Here is a 21,736-nt window from a genome sequence, read left to right as displayed (position 1 = left end):
TTCGCCGGTTCAATCCCAGCCACCTGCGAGGGTCCCACATGGCGCGCAGGCCTCTCCTGCCACACCTGCTGCTCCCCTCAGCAGTGTATTTCGTCGATCTGCCTGTTCTGTTCCCCGCTCTGGTTCTGGTGAATTCTCTCACCCTCCTGTGCTTCTGACTGTACTCAGTGCTTGTATAAATAAATAAATCTTTAAAAATAAATAAATAAAATATTTTAAAAAACCTTTATATCATCATCTGTAATCTCTGTCATATCTCTTTCAGTGAGAAAATATTTCTGAGACATCACAGCTTCAATCAGTAATTTTTCCATATAGCTCTGTATAAAACAAATCAAGAAACTTCAAGGTTTTAGCCTTGAAATCAAACAACTTAACAAAGAAAATGAAGTAGTAGATGAATTGATTTGATATTTTCTGATCCCTATACCTGGACATATATTCACATGTTAAAAATGATGACACATCATAATATTTCCAGTTGTTTCCTCTACTCAATATTTTTAGGCATGCTCATCATAAAATATATTTGACTATTGGACTAGGTTTATACTTTAATATGAAAACCCATGATGAATAAAGGAGCATCTAATGGAGAGACCAAAGATCAAAGGGAAAATGCTATGGTTGCTATGGTCTTTTGTATTTCTTTTGTTTTTGGTTTGCGATATATATATATATATATATATATATATGTGTGTGTGTGTATGTGTATGTATATGTGTGTATATGTGTGTGTGTATATATATATACACACACACACTCACACATATATATGTGTGTATTTATATATATACACATACATATTATAGTGGCAGGAATGGGCACAGGGCAAGTTTTCTGATCCAGCTGACAGGTAAAGAAGAGTCCTGGAGTGTTCAGTGGGTTTCTCAGGCTTTTACTGAGCTATTACATATAGTGTGGCAAACAGGTACACGGCAGGCAGGGGTGCCAGGGGCTTCATTTTGGGCTTCTCTGGCCTTTTCTCTCCTTGTTCTCTCCTGCTTCTGCTTCTCTCAGTAACTATCTCAATACTCTTCCCATGGCCCACAGAGGTAAACAAGACAACAATGTAACAACTGCAGGTGCCCCATCAGGCAGGGCAATCCTAATGGTGGGAGGGCAGAAAAGCCTGAAAAACCATTTACCCTACAATCCACCCCCTCAGGGTTTTCTGCTATACTATCTATATACACGTATATACAATTTTCCCTTAACAAACATAAACACAGCAGCTCTGCCCCACCAAAAGAAAATACAACTGAGTAATGAAACAATACAACAGAATATAAATAATTCCAGGCAGGGCACCAACCTAGTGGCAAAAGACAATTATTGGCACCAGCAGATGATCCACCACTTCTGCTGCCGATGGCACTGCTCATACAAGGGAGGGGAACCATCCAGCTGTAGTCTTGGCCACAAGCCACACACCACATCCACCCCGGGGATGCACTCACTCTGGGATTGGCGATTCTGTTCTTTGGGGGTAATCGCCAACCCTCAGGGTTTCTGTCTGCTGTCGCTCCAACACTTGGCTTTTGTAGCCACTAATGCGACACGCAGACCCCTGCACTCAGGCCAATCCTTTGCACAAGCACATGGGTCGGGGATCCGTGGATACAAGCTCCACATGCAGCCTCTCTTGGGTCCCCTCTTCGGCTGTGGGCTCCACCACAAGCCATGTTCCCCACCCGTCCCCCAAGGACGAGTTCCTCAACTCCTCACCCTCACTCAACAGTGAGCAGGGCATCACCCACAGGTGATTTTAAGAGACTCACTGGCCATCCTTTGCATACTTAGGCTGCTTAACAGCTGCTCAGGGTTTCCAAATCTCAGCACCAGCTTTTGCCTTTCTCAGTTGGCTTTTCTCCTCTGCCTAGCTGCTGGCCAGCTAACAGGCTGCTTTTGGCCATCAAGGCCCACTGGCCACCCCCAGATTCCCATCTCCTGGGGTGTACAAACAATACCATCTTCCCCCAGGGCCCCAAAAACAGAACATTACCCTGCCAAAGTTCCTCCACATTCTTGAGAGATTTAAGTCCAAGTCCATCAGTCTTTTTCCTGCATCAGCACTGGACGAGCTCAGAATCATGGTCCTTTCTTCGCCAATGATTCTGCTGTCGCAGGGGTCGTGGGCTGGTCCTCATGGGCTGTCTCCTCCTCCAGGTGAGGTCTTGTCCCGTAGCTCCCAGACCTTGTCCGCCTCCTGTGCTGCAGCATCTTCAGCTCTTTCAACAGCTCTTGGACTCTGGTCACCACCTGTGCTGCCATGGCATGTCCAGTGTTGCCACAGACAAACACAGTCTGCTCCTCCTCAGTCCCTCCTGACATCTTCAGAGGGCTCCATACCCGTCTGCATAGGATCATCCTGCTGACTTATGCCAATTGTAGTGGCAGGAATGAGCACAGGGCAGGTTTTCTGATCCAGCTGACGGGTAAAGGAGAGTCCTGGAGCGCTCAGTGGATTTCTCAGGCTTTTATTGAGCTGTTACATATAGTGTGGCAAACAGGTACATGGCAGGCAGGGGTTCCAGGGGGCCAGGAGGCCACTAGGCCTCCTAGGCCCTGGCAAGTCTTCACTCTGGGTTTCTCTGGCCTCTTTCTCTCCTCTCTCCTGCTTCTGCTTCCCGGTGACTATCTCAATACTCTTCCCATGGCCCACAGAAGTAAACAAGACAACAATGTAACAACTGCAGGTGCCCTATCAAGCAGGGCAATCCTAAAGGTGGGAGGGCAGAAAAGCCTGAAAAACCATTTAACCTACACACACAGGTATATATTGACATGGGTAATTCTCATAAATGTGAGATGGTATCTCATTGTGCTTTTGATTTGCATTTCCCTGGTGATAAGTGTTGATGAACATTTTTTTGTCTGTTGGCCATCTATCTTTAGAGAATTGCTTATTTAGGTGTTCTGCCCATTTTTTGATTGGGTTGTTTGTTTCCTTTTTGCTAAGTTGTATGAGTTCTATGTAGATTTTCAATATCTGTCCCTTGACAATGCATGTTGTACAAATATTTTCTACCATTCACTAGGGTGTCTCTTCATTTCGGTTACTGCCTCTTTCACTATACAAAAGACTTTTAATTTGATGTAGTCCTACTTGCTTATATTCTACTTTGTTTTCCTTGCTGTTGGAGATTAGTCAGCAAAGATGTTTTTGAAGTTTATGTCATGGAATATCTTGTCTTTGTTTTATTCTATATATTTTATGATTTCAGTTCTTACTTTCCAGGCTTTAATCCATTTTAAGTTGATTTTCATGAATGGTGTGAGATAGTGATCTAGTTTCATTATTTTGCATGTGACAGTCCAATTTTCCCAACACCATTTGTTGAAGAGGCTTTCCTTGTTCCAGTGTATTTGCTTCACTCCTTTGTTGTAGATAAGTTGTCTATAAATGTGTGGTTTAGTTTCTGGGCTCTCAATTCTATTCCAATTGGTCTATGTGTCTGTTTTTGTTCCCATACCATGAGGTTTTAAATATTACAGCTATATTTTAAGGTGTGGGGGAGTGAGGACCTACAATTTTTCCCATTTTATTCAGGACAGCTCTGGCTATTTGTATTTTTTTTGTGTGTGGTTCCACATGAATTCAGTAACATTTGTTCTATTTCTTTGAATAATGCCATTGGGATTTTTATTGGGATTGCATTCAATCTGTAAATTGATTTGGGTAGGATGTCCATTTGCCAATGTTGATTCTTCCAGTCCATGAACAAGGAATGTCTTTCCATTTCCTTGTGTCTTGTTCTATCACTTTTAACAATATTTTATCAATTTTGTTCTTTTGTTAGGTTTATTTGCGGGTATTTAACAGTTTTGCTGAGACTGTGAATGAGATGGCTTCTTAATTTCTTCGTCTAACTCATTGTTTGAATTTAAAAGGTGACTGGTATTTTAGTGTTGATTTTGTATCCTGCCACATTGCTAGGCTGGTTTCTTGTTTAAATTAGTTTTTCTGTGGTTTTGAGGTTCTCTATGTGTGTTACCATATCATCTTCAAATAATGAATGCTTTACTTCTTTTCCAATTTAGATTCCTTTTACAGCTTTTTTTTTTTGCCTAATTGCTCCAAGTAGAACTTCTAATATTATGTTGAATAGTAGTGGTGAGAGTGACCATCCTTGTCTTGTAGCAAAACTTAGAAGAATTTTTTTGTTTTATATGTCTTTTATTGTGATAAGACACATTCCATTTATCCCAAATTTTTCAAGGGTTTTCATTAAAAATGCATACTGGATCTTATGAAATGCTTTCTTGGGATCAATTAATATGATAATATGTATTTTACTTTGTTTTTTGTTGAAGTGGTGAATATGTTGGTTGATTTTTGGATGTTGAACCATTATATGCTAGTATGAATCCCACTTGGTGTATAATCTTTTTAATGCTTTGTTGGATTTAGATTGCTAATATTTTATTGAGGATTTTTCCATCTGTGTTCACTAGGGAAATTGGTCTGTAGTTTTCTTTTTGGTGTTGTCTTTGGTCTTAGTATTAGCATGATGTTAGCTTCATAAAATGTGTTTATAATTATTTCTTCTTTCTCAATTTTTGGAAAGAGTTTGCACAAGATGGGTATTAGTTTATACTTAAGGGTTTGGTAGAATTCACTTATGAATATGTCTAGTCCTGGACTTTTTTTTCTGTGAGAGTTCTGATTACTGTTCAAATTTCCTTGTTTGTGATTGGTCTTTTCAGGTTTTCTATTTCTTCCCACTTCAGGCTCAGATGTGTGTGTAATTTTAGGAATCCGCCCATCTCTTCTAGGTTATTGTACTTATTGGCATATGTATATTCACAGTAGTTTGTTATCTTTCTCTGAATTTCTGCTGTGTCTGTTGTAAATTCTTTTTTATTTATCATCCTGTTTACTTGAGTCTTATAATTTTTTTAGTTAGCTAGAGGTTTGTTTATTTTGTCTGTTTTTCAAAGAACCAGCTTTTTTTGTTTTATTAACCTTTTGGATTCTCCTATTGATACCTATTTCATTTATTTATGTTCTAATTTTTATTATTTCTTATCTTCTACTGGATTTTGGATTCTTTTAGTCTCCATTTTCTAGACCTTGAGGTGAGACATAAGGTTGTTTATTTGGGCTCTTTCTATTGTATTGATGTGAGCTAGTATTGTTATAGACTTCCCTCTTAGTACTGCTTTTTCTTTGTCCCATATATTCTGAAAGGCTATGTCTTCATTATCATTTGTCTCAAGTTTTCTTTCGAATTTCTTTTTTGATTTCTGCATTTACCCAGTTTGTTGTTCAGTCTCCATTTATTAGAGAATTTCCTTGTCTTAGTTTTGTAGTTGATCTAATACACTGCCTTTATGGTCCTAGGAGATACTTGGTATGATTTCAATCTACATGAATTTGCTGATGCTTGATTTGTGACCCAATATGTGGTCAGTCCTAGAGAATGACATATGTGAGCTTGGGAACAATGTGTATTCATTTTGGGGAGTGGGGGGAGATGTAGTGGCCTATAAATGTCTATTAAACTCATTTGTTCTAGTTTTTGTTTAGGGTAATTGGTAATTGTGCCCTCATTTATTTTCTGATTCATTGATCTGTCAGTTGGTGAGAATGGGATCGTGACCTCTCCAATCACAAATGTATATTCTTCAAAGTCTGTTTACAGAATTGATAGTAATTTCCTGATGTATTTTGGTGTTCCTTCTTTTTTTTTTCTTTTTTTTAATTTTTTTAAGATTTACTTTTTATTTTTTTATTATTTTTATTTTTATATCCCCCATACAATTGCAACCCTGATTTTGACCCCAATCACTCCCCCCGCCCCCCACAAAGAGTGTCTCTGGTTCATAGTTGTTTGTTGATTTTGATTTTTTTCTTTCTTATAGTTATTCTTTTTCCTGGTCCATATTTAGGTTTTCTAGATTCCTGTTATGAGTGAAACCATCCGGTGTTTTTCTTTTTCTTTCTGGCTTATTTTGCTGAGCATGATCCCTTCCAGCTCCATGGTGTTCCTTCCTTTGGTGAGTATATATTGATGAGTGTTAAGTCTTCCTGTTGTATTGCTCCCTTAATCATTATATAGTATCCATCCCTTTTTCTTCTTACCTTTTTAAGATAAAAGGTATTTTTTTTTCTGATATAAGTATGGCTGTCCCTGCCTTTCTTTTGGTACCATTTGTTTGTAGAATTGTATTCCATCCCTTTACTTTCAAGCTATTTTTATCCCTGGAATTTAGGTTTGTTTCCTGGAAAAGCATGAGATTGGTTTATGTTTCTTTATTCAACTACATACTATGTGTCTTTTTATTGTTTGATCAGTTCATTGATATTCAGAGAGATTATTGATATCTGAAGGTCTGCTACTGACATTTTTCTCTGTTTTATGGTTCTATTCAATTTTTCGTTCATTTCGTTGTGTTTATTCCTATTTTTAGTTTAAATACTAATGCTCCTTATAATATTTCTTGGGGTAGGTGTTTAGTAAACTCCTTAAGATTCTTTTTGTCTGAGAAGACTTTTATTTCTTTGTCATATCTGAAGTAGAACTTTGTATGATAGAGTATTCTTGGCTGGAAACTTTATTTTGGGGTATTTCAAATAAGTCACTTCATTCTCCTCTTGCCTGTAGTGTTTGTTCAGAAGCCTGATGTTAGAGTAATTGGGGCTTCTTTACAGGCTATCTGTTTGTATCTCCCTCATTAGCCTCATTATTTTTTCATTGTCTTAGACTCCTGGAAGTTTTTCTACCATATATCTTGCTATAGGTTCCTTTTGGTTGGGTATCTTAGTGTTCTTTTAGTTTCCTGTATTTATATGTTCAGTTCCTCCTTCATGTTTAGAAAGTTTTCTTCCAATTTTTCCTTAAATTTTCAGTTCCCTCCTCTTTCTCGTCTTCTGGGATGCATATGATTCTATTTCATTTCCTCATTGTGGCAGATAATTCTCAAAGTGTTGCTTCATTCTTTCCCCTTGTATCCCTCTTCCTTTTTCTATTTTGTTTACTTCCTCCTTTGTATCTTGAGATCACTGATTAACTCCTCCATTTGTCTGATGCAGTTTCTATGGCTTTGTCCAGAATTTTTCATCTCATCCATTGATCTTTCTACATCCTGCAGTTTTTTTTTTTTTATTTTCTTGCTTAAGTTTTCAAATTTGATTTTCTGTTACTTGATTATGTTTCTGATAACATTCATTTACTTTTCTGAGTTTTCTTTCAAATAACTAATTTTTTTTTTCTTGAGTTTTCTCTGTATTTTTCCAACTCTTTAATTTTTTTTTAAACATGGCAATTTTGAATTCTGTTTCTGATAGGTAAAAAAGCTCTTCCATGTCTTTGTGGTTTGGTTCTGGCATTTTGGTTTCCTCTTTTTGGTGTTTTGCTCCCCTGTGGACTAGCTCAATCATTTATATTTTTCTTTCTCCCCATTGTTTGGTTTGGGTTTGCTCTGGTGAAGTTGGAATGTTTGTTGTATATGGATCCTCCTCTCCCACTGTTCTAGGCATTTTGTGATTGACAGGAATGGTAGTCAGGGCCTTGTCAGGTATGGGGTAGTGCTGGAATCTCTCCACTACCTCCTCCAGGTGATCTTCCAGTCTGCAGGCTGTTGGGACGCTCACCTGGATGGTGGTCAGGCATATTATCTGGCTGACAGCATATCTGAGTCTGGAGAGGTGTGTCTTGGGGCATAGGCCACTGGGCTGCTAACCCAGAGGCTGGTCAGGCCCTGCAATGTAATATTGGATGTAAGTATACTAAGCTAGGAAACCTGATATATTTATTAACAATTTCAAAGATCACATCTAAGAGCCTGACAAACAAAGCCTATATATGTTGTGATATCCTTTATGGACAGATGATAGACAAAGGGAAGAGGATAGAGGATAGGGATCTCTTATAACTTCTGCATTTCTAGAAAGCGAAAAAAGAATTTGCTTATTTACCATATTTGGGAAAAGGAAGTCGGAATTGTGCGACTTTTCTATGAGGAATGTGTTCTGGTTTCTTTTTTGGACATTTTGTTGTTCCCAGAAATATCACATTCCTTGGAAGGAACATCTGAAAATAATGAACTTGGAGCCTCAAGTTGTACTTCAATCATATAGGCCTAGATGTGAAGAATTCTTTCAAAACCACATAGAAAGTATTAAGTAGCACTGAAAAATGGAAGAGACTACCTGTCCATAAAAATAATTCAGAGAAGACAGAACAATGTGAGTAAATACATTGAAAAATGAAAACAATAGGAACTTGGCATTTTAATTACTTTGATGTATATATTCCCTATTATTTTTTTTAAATCAGGAATCATAACTAGAAAATAACTTCAGTAAATTTTTACCTGAATAATTTTCTGATTCTTTTTATGACTATAAGTCTTTTTTTTTTTTTTAAATTTAAGCACCATTTCTTAAGCTGAAAACTACATAAACAGTAGAATATTTTCACTGTTAATTTTTGGTTTTGCTGAAAAGTTCCTCTAATTAAACAGCAAGACTACTGTCTTCTAAATTCTGTTTCAATTCCTTTTTTTCCAAAGTATAGATAATTTGTGTAGAGAAGCTTAGAAGAGAGAAGGGTATTTAATGAAGGGAAGAGAAGAGAGTGGAGACAGAGAAGAAGGAAAAGGAGAAAGAAGGGAAGGAAAGGAATGTGTAAACAAGAAAGAGAGGAATTTTTCTGAGTAGCTGTTCCCTTGCTCTTTTCCTATCAATACTTCCCCTTTTTTATCAAAGACAATGATATGGTGAGGGATAGATTTGGATTTTTTGCAGTAAACTTAATAACATATATTTTATTTTTACTTAGTACTCAAGTATAAATTGGAATATTTTCCCTCAATCCTTTAAATATAACTTTTATAGAGATACAAATTATACACCATAAAGGTGCTCATTTTAAATATATGATGTAATGATTTTTATTAAATTTACAGAGTTATACAATCATTACCACAATCAAACTCTGGGACATTTCTATAGCCCCCTAAAAGAATCTTCATACCCATTTGCTATAGTTTGGGTTTTTATGTTCATGCTTTACTCATTTTTAATTTATAAAATATCAGTATAAGAAAAATATAATAAAAGAGGAAGCAAACCTAGGGGTCAATTAGTAAATTATGAATACTTCTTTCCAAAACAATGCCACCACCTCAAATTACACTTTGAGACTTGTCCCACTATGCAAAATTATATTTTGAGACATCCCACTATGCCAAATTATGCTGTTTTTGCATTTCATTTTCTCCCATTTCTAAGAAACCCTTCCAGAGCTTAAAATGACTCCACTGTCCAGTTTTGAAAATAAACCTGGGTCAGTTATTCTATCATATTGGTCCCTTTGATGGTACAAAAGACTATGGATCATATAATTTATTTGTTTCTGATTTTCTCCAGAAAACACAATCAACTCTACCCAGAATTAGAGAAAGTCCTACTTTTGAGGACATGAAATAAAGTCATGCCTTCATTTTTATTAAAAACACAAATTTGAAAGCAAGAACTATAGAATAATAGTTTTATTAATTTTATTAATGTTGTAAGAGAGACTGTGAAATTGTGGGCCACCAGGAGGAACTATATATACATTGACTTATAAGCCAAAATACTATGACAGAGTTATCACAGAATTATGATATATTGAGTGATAACATAGACATGGAGTCATGTTAACCTTGCCTTGAATTCTAACTGAGCCACTGAGTAGCTTCAAAATCTTGGACAAATAATTTAATCTTTCACAGCCTCAATATCCCCTTTTCAAAATAAAAGAATAATACCCACCCTATTGTATTATTGTGAGCATTAAGTGAAAACATGTAAGTTAAGTATTTAACATTTAACAGAAAATAAGGCTTTTGGCTGGGTACAGTGTAGTTTATTGATGACATGACAAAGCAGTACTTCCTAAGACCTCCACCTTCTCCAGGGAGCCTAAAATGGAATTGTGACAGGTCAGAAAATTCTCAATCCATTGGATGGGTGGAGGAAGGTCTTCTCAGTAGCTGAGGGTCGCTCTATTCCTCTTATGCTCTCTTTGAGGCTGGTGGCCCAGGGGTTTTTCACTCCTTGGAAGCCGTGTGGACTTTGTTGCTGTAGCCAAATTCATTGTCATACCAGCAATTGAGCTTGAAATGTTTGAGGGTTATGCCAGCCTCAGAATCAAAGGTGGAGGAGTGGGTGTCACTGTTCGAATCACAGGAGAAAAATTGCTTCTCAGTGTAGCCCAGGATGCCCTTGAGGGGGCCTTGAGACACCTGCTTCACTGTTTTCTTGATGTCATCCTATTTGGAAGATTTCTCCAGGCAACAGATGAGATCCACAACCTACATGTTGGGGTGGAAACATGGAAAGCTACTTCATGTTCAGCACAGGGATGAACTTGCCCACAGCCTTGATGGCGACAGTAGAAGCGGGGATAATGTTCTGGACAGCCCATTAGTCATCATAGCATAGCTTCCCAAAGAGGCATCCCATAGTTTTCTGTGGCAATGATGGCATGGACACTAGTCATGAATCCCTCCAGGATGCTAAAATTGGCATGGATGTCCTTGTCCAGGGTAACTAAGCAGTTGGTTGTGCAGGAAGCATTGGTGATAACTGTGAGGGAGTTGTCATATTTTTCATGGTTTACACCCACCACAAACATGGGGGCATCATCAGAAGGGGCAGAGATGATGACCCTTTAGGCCCTAGCTTTCAAGTGAGCCCTAGCCTTCTCCAACGTAATGAAGACATCAGTGGACTCCATAACATATTAAGCACCAGTATCACCCTAACTGATTTTGGCAGGATATCACTCCCGAAACATGGAGATAGACTTTCCATTGATGATAAGTTTTCCATTCTCAGCCTTGACTGTGCCCTGAACTTGCCATGGGTGGAGTCATGCTGGAACATGTCAACTATGTAGTTAAGGTCAATGAAGGGGGTCACTGATGGCAACAATATCCACTTTGCCAGACTTAAAAGCAGCCCTGGTGACCATGCGCTCATTCTAGTCAAATCTGTTCATTCTGACCTTCAGCATGGTGTCTCAGGGATATGCTGTCACATCAGGAGAAGAAAGACTGTTTGTAGAACAGGGAAGAGCAGAGAACAATACTATTTTCTTTTTTTAATACTATTTACTTTACTCTGCCTCCTTATTTCTTTCCCTCCATCTTCCCCTCTATTATCCCTCTCTCCCTCTCTCCCTCTCATCCTTTTTTCCTTCTTTCCTTTCTTTCTTTCATTTCTAGCAAATATTTCAAATATTCCTAGCAAATACTTGCCTTATTTCTAACTGACTCAGACTATCTTATAAAATATCCCTTGAAGGTATTTACAAATAATGAATCTATTCCTGAGCACAAAAAGCACAAGAATGCAATCATTGTATTCATGTTGGTTCACCTACTATCTTAGCTTTTTCTCATCATGTTCTGCTACCACTTACCCCCCACCTTAAGTACAGCTGAGCTTTGATGATTCAAATCAAGTATCATGTAAGAACACGTTCTTCAAGGTTGTATCCTTACATATATTCTTGAGTTTTCCAACCACTCCCTCTTAATTCATCCTTAATTTATGCTAAATTATATTTTGTTGATTATTTTTTGGAAGGTGCTATATACAATACATTAGTGGAGGAGGGTTATACAGTTCATCTCTGAGATAAGGGGTGTAAATTTAGAGAATGACTGGAACCCTGCTTTCGTTATCCATGTCATGGTGGCAAAAATGTTAATGGAAGAACATTTGCTTAGGAGTTTCTTTCTCACACTTCACTGTGCTGTAGTAAATGTAATTTAACATGAATTTATGTTGTTACTGGAGCTGTGCCTACAGAAACTGCCCTGGTAATGTGTTTGCATGACATGTAATTAAGTGCATGTTGTAACTTGTTCCTAACTATTATATGTGTCAGTTTGAACAATGTACAATATTCAAGCATAAAATTAAGATATATGTTATTCATTACGCTTGTCAAATAACCTTGATTTTAAGAGTAGCCATGTCCCTCAAATCATAAAACAATAATAGTCAACAGAAAGGATAAGTAAAAGATGCCTGGGAAATACTAGATAAGAAAACAGGTGAAACTTTTTAATTTAACATTTGCTTGGGTTATGTGGAAGGTCAGATTCATGGCAAAAAGAGCTTTCTTATAGTGTTGATGTCTTACCCTGAGATATGAGCTGCCACATTTACGAGGTGTCCACACAAGTTCACATCACAAAAATCTGTTGTAGGATAGACATAGAGAACAAGTAGCACAAAATGACAAATATCTCCGAGGACCTTTAGTTCAAGAATTGGAGGCAAGCAAAGCTAAAGTGGAAGGACCAAGTGAAGGGAGAGTGTAATACAACAGAGAGGTGGAAGGTGACAACTATGTAGGGCATATGACCAATTTTAAGTCTCCAATTTTCACTTTGAATAGTATGAGACATCATTGCTGACTTCTGAGACATGGAAAGACTTCTGTCTTAAAGAGCTTATTTTGTTGCATCAACATGGATATAACTGGAAGGGATTATGCTACATGAAATAATTTCAAAGAAGAAAGACAAATTCCTGATGATTTCAATCATATGTGGAATATAGAGAAACAAAACAAAGGAACAGACAAAACTAAACTAAAACAAACCTTAGAAACTGATTGTAGAATTGAAGCTGCCAGAAGAGGAGGGTTGGACATGGGTAGCAAAGAAGTGGAGGGAGCCCAAAGATCTATGACAGAAGACAATGAGTGCTTTACTGGTGGGTGTGTTGTAGTGAAACTTATCTTATGAGGTATGAACATATACCCATAAATCATATACAGTGCTGTAAACCAACATTGCCTTAATAAAAAAATTAAAAATTTAAATTTAAAGCTTAATTTAAATGTAAAATTTTAAAAAAGAGATTTCTCTGGCTACTGTATTCAAACTACATTATAGTGAGCACAGTGACAGAAGATATTGTAGTGGTTTGGACCAGAGTGGGAGGTGAGAATTGTTCATATTCTGGACATATTTCAAAATGGATGGGAAGGGAGAGGATAATAAAGATTTTATATTATAAGTCCCTAGAAGGCCAGAACCAATATCATTAACTGACTTTATTTTACAAACAGTTCAGAAACATAAGATAGTAAAAACATATGAGAATAATGAAGATAATGGTATTTTCTTTGTTTAAAATCACTGTTCTATCAAATCTTCTAACTTCTGTTGATTAGTTTCTTAGATAAAATTGTAGTCAAGCTGGTTTTACAGATTCATCAGAACAATTGTGCTATGGATCAATGATTGCACAGCCAGTTAAGTCACAATAAGTTCTGTTATGTCCCAATGACTGAATAAGGCATACAATTTTCAAGTTTAAAGATGTTTTGGAGATCATCTAGTTTAGATTCCCAAAATTTTTTAATATAGAGACCCTTTTGAACATTCCAAAATATGGTAGCAAATTCAAGAAAACACTGATGCTTCCAGTAGCCATTGCTTAACAAAATGCATAACAAAAATATACAGCAAACTCAATATGAGTTTTAAATAAATGTGTATTTGTATTAATCTCAATAGTACAATGTACATGTATGTGCAATAATGTTGTTTATGTAAAGTACAAACTATGTTCCCTGAACACTTTTTGTTTTTTCTCTCCTTTTTTAAATTGAATCACTATTCCAGTATATCTTATAAATTGTGGGTATGTATCACTGAAAAATCAACATGTGTATATACATTAAGGTTACCACTAAAAGATCAAGTGTAAGGCACCAGAGGTGAACAGAGGCCCTGGTAAGGCCACCACCAACCAAGTCCTGCATGGGGATCAGAGACTCATCCAACCTGGAAAACCCTACAACCTAAAGCACCAATGCTGATGTCATAGTGATGCAGAGGTCATAGAAAAGCCATCATCACCCCTGCACAGGATGGAGACTTGTCCAGTCTAGAATCCCCAACAACCCAAAGGAACAAGTGTTGGTATAGAGGCCCTGGTAAGGCCACCATGACTCCCAGTCCTATAAGGTGGATGAAGAGTGGCCTAGCTTGGAAGTTCCCACAAATCAGATGTGCTGCAAAGCATTAAAAAAAAAAAAATGGGGAAATGGAAAACCACCACAACCAATGCCAATATGAATCCATGTTGGGATGCGGGGGGGGGGGTATCACAGAAAAAGATCAAATCTCCAGAGAACAATCATAAGAACACGGAAGATCTATTCTTATGAGAATAATAATTCAAACTTTCCATGAAAGAGAAATTAAAAGAAGTAGAAGAAATTTCAGAAAAACAAATGAATGCACTGAGAAAAAAAATCAAGTAACAGAAGGTAGAAATTGAAGTTCTAAATAAGGAAAATATGGAAATTCAGAAAATACAAAAAGAAATAGAGGTGAAAAATTCAGGAGAAAGTTATGGAAGTAGAATAGACTAAATGTATTGAAGATGTGAATGAACAAAGAGTCTACATAGAAAAGGAAATAGAAAAATGAACTAAAAATATGAAGAAACACTCCAAGAATTATCTGACTCCATGAGGAATGGATAGAATAATGGAATACCAGACAGGGTAGAGAAAGGAACAGAAAAATTATTTCAAGAAATAATAAAGGAGGTGGGCCTCCATGGTGGTGAAAGGGGTTAAGCAGAGCACTTTAAAGCAATCCACAGCCTCTGCAGCATGAGTTCGATCCAGCCAGCCAGGGAGCTACCCACATGGCATAGCAAACCTCTCCTTTCTCATCTGCTGCTCCCCTCAGCAGTGTATTTCAGCAAGTTTGCCTGTTCTGTTCCCCACTCTGTCTCTGGTAAATTTTCTTACCCCTCACACCTGTGGCCTGTATCCCAGCTCTTGTATGCATAAATAAAAAAAAAATCTTAAAAAAAAATAAGAAAGAATGGAGGAAAATTTTCCAAATAATGTACAAATCCAAGACGCTAAAAGAACCCTGAGGTACCTAAACAAAATGATAACTACACTGAGACATAGTAGTGAAACTTCCAAGAGTTCAAGAAAAGGAAACAAAATAGAAGTTGATAATGGCAAAGAAACAGAAAATCTGCAAAGGAACCCTAATCAGGTTAACATGATACCTCCTTTTTCCTTTGTTTTCATCAGTAGGGATTTACTATTCGTGGTTTTCTGTGGATCCATATGAATTTCATCAGTATTTGTTCTATTTCTTTGAAGAATGTCATTGAAATTTTTATTGGAATAGTGTTGAATCTGTATATTGCTTTTGGTAGGATGGACATTTTAATAATGTTAATTCTTCCAATCCATGAGCAGGGGATATCTTTCCATTTCTTTGTGTCTTTTTCTATTTCTTTTAACAGTGTTTTATAATATTCTTTGCATAGGTCTTTCACCTCTTTTGTTAGGGTTATTCCAAGTATTTGATTTTTTTTGTTTCAATTATAAAAGGAATAGTTTCCTTGATTTCTTCTTCTTCAGATTTATTGTTTGTGTATAGGAAGGCTACTGATTTTTGTGTGTTGATATTGTATCCTGCTACTTTACTGAACTGGTAGATTATTTTGAATAGTTTTTCTGTGGAGTTTTTAGGGTTCTCTATGTATATTATTGTATCGTCTGCAGTTAGTGATAGTTTTACTTCTTCTTCCCCTATCTGGATTCCTTGTATGTCTTTCTCTTGTCTTATTGCCCTGGCTAGGACCTCCAGTATTATATTGAAGAGCAGTGGTGAGAGAGGACATCCTTGTCTTGTTCCTAATCTTAAAGGAAAGGCCTTCAGCTTTACGCCATTGAGAATAATGTTGGTGGTGGGTTTGTCATATATGGCTTTTTTTTTAAAGATTTATTTATTTTTTTATACAAGCACTAGGTACAGTCAGAAGCGCAGGAGGGTGAGAGAATTCACCAGCACTAGAGCAGGGAATGGAACAGGCAGATTGACGAAATACACAGCTGAGGGTAGCAGTGGGCATGGCAGGAGAGATCTGCATGTGATATGGGACCCTCACCAGTGCCCAGGGATCAAACCAGCTCTGCAGAGTCTGCCAGTAGCTTCGCAGCCCAGCGCTCAACCGCTGCACCACCAGGGGAGGCCCAGTTGTATATGGCTTTTATCATGTTAAGGTATGTTCATTTTATCCCGAGAATTTCAAGGGCCTTCATCATAAATGGATATTGGACTTTGTCAAATGCTTTCTCAGCATCTATTGATATGATCATATGGTTTTTATTTTTCTTTTTGTTGATGTGTTGGATTACACTGATCAATTTTCGTATGTTGAACCATCCTTGTGCCCTGGTATGAGTTCCACTTGATTGTGGTGTATTATCCCTTTGATGCATTGTTGGATTGTGTTGGCAAGGATTTTGTTGAGGATTTTTGTATCAGTGTTCATTAGGGAGATTGGCCTGTAATTTTCTTTTTTTGTGCTGTCTTTGTTGGGTTTTGGTATTAGCATAATGTTGGCTTCATAGAGCATATTTGGTGGTATTCCTTCTTTTTCAATTTTTTGAAAGAGTTTGTGTAGGATAGGCACTAATTCACTGCTAAACGTTTGGTAGAATTCATTTGTAAAGCCATCTCAACCTGGGCTTTTGTTTTGGGGGAGTGCTTTGATTACTGCCTCAATTTCACTGCTTGTAATTGGTCTGTTTAGGTGTTCTATTTCTTCTTTGTCCAGCTTTGGATGATTATATAATTCTAGGAATTTGTCCATATCTTCTAGGTCATTGAGTTTGTTTGCATATAAGTGTTCATAGTAATCTCTCATTAGTCTTTTGTTTTCTACTGAGTCTGTTGTGATTTAAAATACTATTTGTATTTGTTTTCTCCCATTTTTTTCTTTGTGAGCCTGGCTAGAGGTCTATTTTATTTATTTTTTTCAAAGAAACAAATTTTGGTTTCATTGATCTTTTGGATTGTTTTTTAAATATCTATTTCATTTATTTCTGCTTTGATGTTTAATATTTCCTTTCTTCTACTGGCTTTATGGTTTTTTGTTGTTGTTCTTTTTCTAGCTCTTTGAGATGGGAGATTAGGTTGTTTCTTTGAGTTCTTTCTTGTTTGTTGATATGAGCCTGTATTGCTATATATTTTCATTTTATTACTGCTTTTGCTGCATCCCATACATTCTGGAAAGTGGTGTCCTTCTTGTCATTCAACTCAAAGTATTTTTTAATTTCTTTTTTGATCTCCTCATTAGACCAATGGTCTTCCAGTAGTGTGGATTTCAATCTCCACGAAGTGGGAGGGCTCCTTGTTTTCTTTTCACGATTTATTTCTAGCTTGATGCCTTTATGATCAGAAAAGGTAGTTGGAATGATTTTGATCTTCATGTATCTGTTGATGTTTGTCTTGTGGCCCAGTATGCAATCAATTCTGGAGAATGATCCATGCACACTTGAGAAAAATGTGTACTCAGATTTTTTTGAGTGCAGTGTCCTAAAGATGTCTTTTAAGTCCATGAGTTCTATGCCTTTATTTAGGGCTCTACTGTCTTTATTTTTTTTTCTCATTGATCTGTCCATTGGTAAGAGTGGAGTGTTGAAGTCTCCTACTATATATGTATTTTCTTTAATGTCCATTTTCAGAGCTGATAATAATTGTCTAATATAGTTTGGTTCGCCTTCATTTGTTGTGTATATGTTGATGTTATATATTCCTGATGTATTGTCCCCTTGATCATAATGTAGTGTCCATCTATGTCTCTTTTCACTTTTTTAAATTTGAAGTCTACTTCATCTGATATAAGTATAGCTGTTCCTACCTTCTTTTTTGGTCCATTTGCTTGTAAGATTGTTTTCCAACCTTTTACTTTCAGTCTGTATTTGTCTTTTATAGTTAAATGTTTTTCCTGGAGACAGCAGATGGATGGATTTTGTTTTTTAATCCAGTGTGCTACTCTGTATCTTTTTATTAATGAATTTAATCATTTTACATTTAGAGTTAATATTGATATGTTGGCATCTGTATTTGCCATTTTTTTCGGGTTTTTTTGTGATTTTTATTCCTTGCTTTATTCTGTTCTTCTTGATCATTCCTCTGTTGGTTTTGGCTTTAGGACTTCTTATAGAATTTTTTGGAGTGATGGTCTATTTATAATGAATTTCTAGAGTTTGTTTGTCTGAGAAGGTCCGTATTTTTACTTTGTAGAGGAAGGAGAGCTTTGCAGGATAAAGTGTTCTTGGTTGGCATTTGCTGTCTTGAAGTTTGTTGAATATGTTACTCCATTCTCTTCTTGCCCGTAGTGTTTCTTCGGAGAAGTCTGAGGTTAACCTGATTGATTTTCCCTTATACATTGTCTGTTTCTTCCCCCTTGCTAGTTTCATTATTTTTTCTTTGTCTTGGACTCTTGCAAGCTTTATTATTATGTGTCTTGCTGTAGTTTTCTTTTCATTGTGGTAATTGGGTGTTCTTGCTTCTTGTATGTCTAATTTGTCTCCTTTTTCATACTTGGGATGTTTTCTTCAATTATCTCCTTGAATAATTTCTCAGAGCCTTTGTCTTTCTCCTCACCTTCTGGAATGCCTATAACTCTTATATTTTCTCTCTTCATGGAGTTTGATAATTGTCTAAGGGTATTCTCATTCTTCTTCCTTTGCACTTCTCTCTCTTTTTCTCTTTTGCTTCTTTCTATGTCTTTATCTTCAACATACTTAGTTGTTTATAGTTCTTGGTTACTCTAAAAAAATGCTTCAATCAATGGGGGTTCATACAGCTCTTCATATTAGTGTGTTTGTTTTTTTCATGTGAATATCAAATGTGAAATAACTGAATCATATGTAATTTCTATTTTTTTTCTTTTGAGGAATATCATACTGTTTTCCATAATAACTGCCCCAAATTACATTCCTGCCAGCAGTATATAAGGGTTTACATCTCTCTACATGCTCTCCAATACTTTTTGTTTTTTGTCTTTTGGACAAGACACTGCATGAGGTGATATATCATTATTGCTTTGATTTGCATTTCCCTAATAATACAAGATGATGAATATCTTTTCAAGTACCTATTAGTCATCCGTATGTCTTTTTAGAGTGTCTATTCAGATCTGCTGCCAATTTTTTTAATTGAGTTTTTTTATTATTGAGTTTTATAAGTTTATTGTATATTTTGGATATTAATCTTGTGGGACAAATGATGTGCAAATATCTTCTCCCATTCACTAGCATGTCTTTTCATTTTTATGCAAGTTTCTTTCACTGTGCAGAAATTTTTTAATTGAATTCATGCACTTTTTGCAATATTTTTGAGTCCTTCCCCAGTATTATCCCAAAAGAATTCTTGGAGATCTGAACCACTGAGATGCAAACCTTACTTTACATATCCATGTACAATTTTTCAGATAGAAAAAATAGATTCAAAGAGGCAAAGTGAATCAAGCAAATTAACATCAGTACTGGGACAGGAATGGAGCTGTTGTGTAAAGACAGTCATAGACGTGAGGTTATGTGAACTGCGCTTGAAGCATGGATCTCAAGATGATGAGTTCCTTATACACTTTGAACTTCAGTTTCTTTATTTATAGTAGGAAGATAATAAGACAAGCCTTAGAGAATTGTGCTGAGGATTAAAAGAGATAATGCACATATGTTTTGTTTTCTTTAAAATGTGCTATACAATGGTAATGATTTACTGTTATTAGAACCTGACTTCCAACTGAGCATGCCATAAATTATTTCTATCATTTTAATGAAAATGCCTGACCATGTTACTTTGATGATTCTGATATTGGAATCAGATGAAACACGTGACATCTATTTGTTCCATGCTAGATAACAATAGTGTAAACTGCTATTCAAATCGAATGAATGTTGAAATGTGGACATTTTCTTGGTTAATGACCAATATGACCAATATATATATTCCCTTGTTTTCTCTGCCTTGCTTTGTCTGCCTCTGAATTCAAGAAAACTCAGTGGTATTTCCTTTATAAAAAAGAATTGTTCTTCCTCTTGGGTGTTTTTTGTTCTGTTTCTGTGACAAAATGAATAATTTATATGGACTTTAGAAACAAAGAGAGTGGTTAAATGGAGTCATCTGAAACACAGTACTGTGGATATCTCCTCATATATATGAGGATTAAAGGAATTTTAAGCAGGTTCCTTGCCTATGAAGATCACAGGACATGATATTATGTTAATAACCATTGCTGTTATTTAGCATATATGAGCCATATCAACTAATTATCTCCTTATTTTTCCTAAGGTAAATTTAAAATATTTCCAAAATTAAGAGTAGAAAATATGAAATCCAGACACTTTGTTTTAGTTCTAATTTCAAAACAAGCACAACAAATTTCCAGGCTTTTACACAGGCCTGTTCAGAGTCTTTGAATATGTGGATATAAAAATCTAATGAATTCCTGGTGAATATGTTTATTGGAGGTACTTAATGTGGGAATTAATGGTTCAATCATTTAAAATAATTCCTTAGGTATGTTTATAGCCTATGATGCACACACATATGAATGGCTCTGTGACAGATGAATTGAGTCATTAGATGACATCATTGCATTCACAATCAATTTCTCTACATTATGGACAAAGTTTGATATTTGAAAGGGGGAGCAGGTGGAGTAGATGGTGAGTTAGCACAGGGATAGAAATCCAAAGGAGCTTATCAGACACTATTTTTCTGTTGCTCACAGCTTGACCACTGTTGCAAGTTTCTTCCTGGTTGAGGACAAGGACTATGCATGTTCTGTTGAGATTTTGCCTAAATTGAGGATTATTCACTATAAGAAACCAAGTTCTTTAGAATAAGTGTCCCTAAGACACAAGCCTCAAGCCTGTCTCAACACTATTGAGTGATCACTCTGATGTCCACTCCATATTTCTTATACAACTGGATCATTGAAAATGAAGAGAATTTTTGTTTTCCTGTAGGGAGTTGGGAGGTGAGAGAGAATGAACTGACAGCAGCATCACAGAAATCAGTCACCTCAACCATGGAGAGTTGGGTAAATTTGATGTTATGTGATTTCTGATCTACCTATATATCCTTTTTTTTTTAAATTAAATAATAAATTTTATTTTTATATTCCCCCATACATCTGCACATGCCCCATTCTGACCCCAATCCCTCCCCTCCCGGCCCCCACCCCCCAAAAAGTGTCTCTGGTTCATAGTTTTTTGTTGATTTTGATTTTCACTTTCTTATAGTTATTCTTTTTCCTGATCCCTTATTTAAGTTTTCTAGATTCCTGCTATGAGTGAGACCATCCGGTATTTTTCTTTTTCTTTTTGGCTTATTTCGCAGAGCATGATCCCTTCCAGCGCCATCCATGTTGCTGCAAATTGCCTGTGTTTATCTTTTTTGAATGCTGAGTAATATTCCATGGTATATATGTACCACATCTTCTTGATCCAGTCATCTATTTTTGTGCATTTGGGCTGTTTCCAAAGCTTAGCTATTGTAAATAGTGCTGCTATAAACATAGGGGTGCAGGTGTTCTTTGGAATTGATGTTTCTGTGTCCTTTGGGTAAATACCTAGGAGTGGAATTGCTGGATCATATGGAAGCTCTATGTTTAGTAGGTCCAGAAATCTCCACACAGCTCTCCATAGTGGTTGGACCAGTTTGCATTCCCACCAACAGTGCAGGAGAGTTCCTTTTTCTCCACAACCTCGCCAACATTTGTTGTTGCTAGTTTTTTTAATATGTGCCATTCTCACTGGTGTAAGATGGTATCTCATGGTAGTTTTGATTTGCATTTCCCTGATGACAAGTGATGTTGAACATTTTTTCATATGTCTGTTGGCCATTTGCATTTCCTCTTCAGAGAAGTTTCTTT

General features: G+C 36.4%; 1 pseudogene; it reads right to left on the bottom strand.

Moving 5' to 3' along the window:
* Positions 1-10,044: 10,044 nt before the first annotated feature.
* Positions 10,045-11,012, bottom strand: LOC119246639 (glyceraldehyde-3-phosphate dehydrogenase-like; annotated as a pseudogene).
* Positions 11,013-21,736: the final 10,724 nt, after the last annotated feature.

This window comes from Talpa occidentalis, unplaced genomic scaffold (assembly GCF_014898055.3).
Source record: "Talpa occidentalis isolate TD23 unplaced genomic scaffold, MPIMG_talOcc4v2.1 talOcc4.15, whole genome shotgun sequence".
NCBI classification, from domain to species: Eukaryota; Metazoa; Chordata; class Mammalia; order Eulipotyphla; family Talpidae; genus Talpa; species Talpa occidentalis.
Note: the sequence above shows the minus strand (reverse complement) of the source record. Positions and strands in the feature narration are given on the sequence as shown.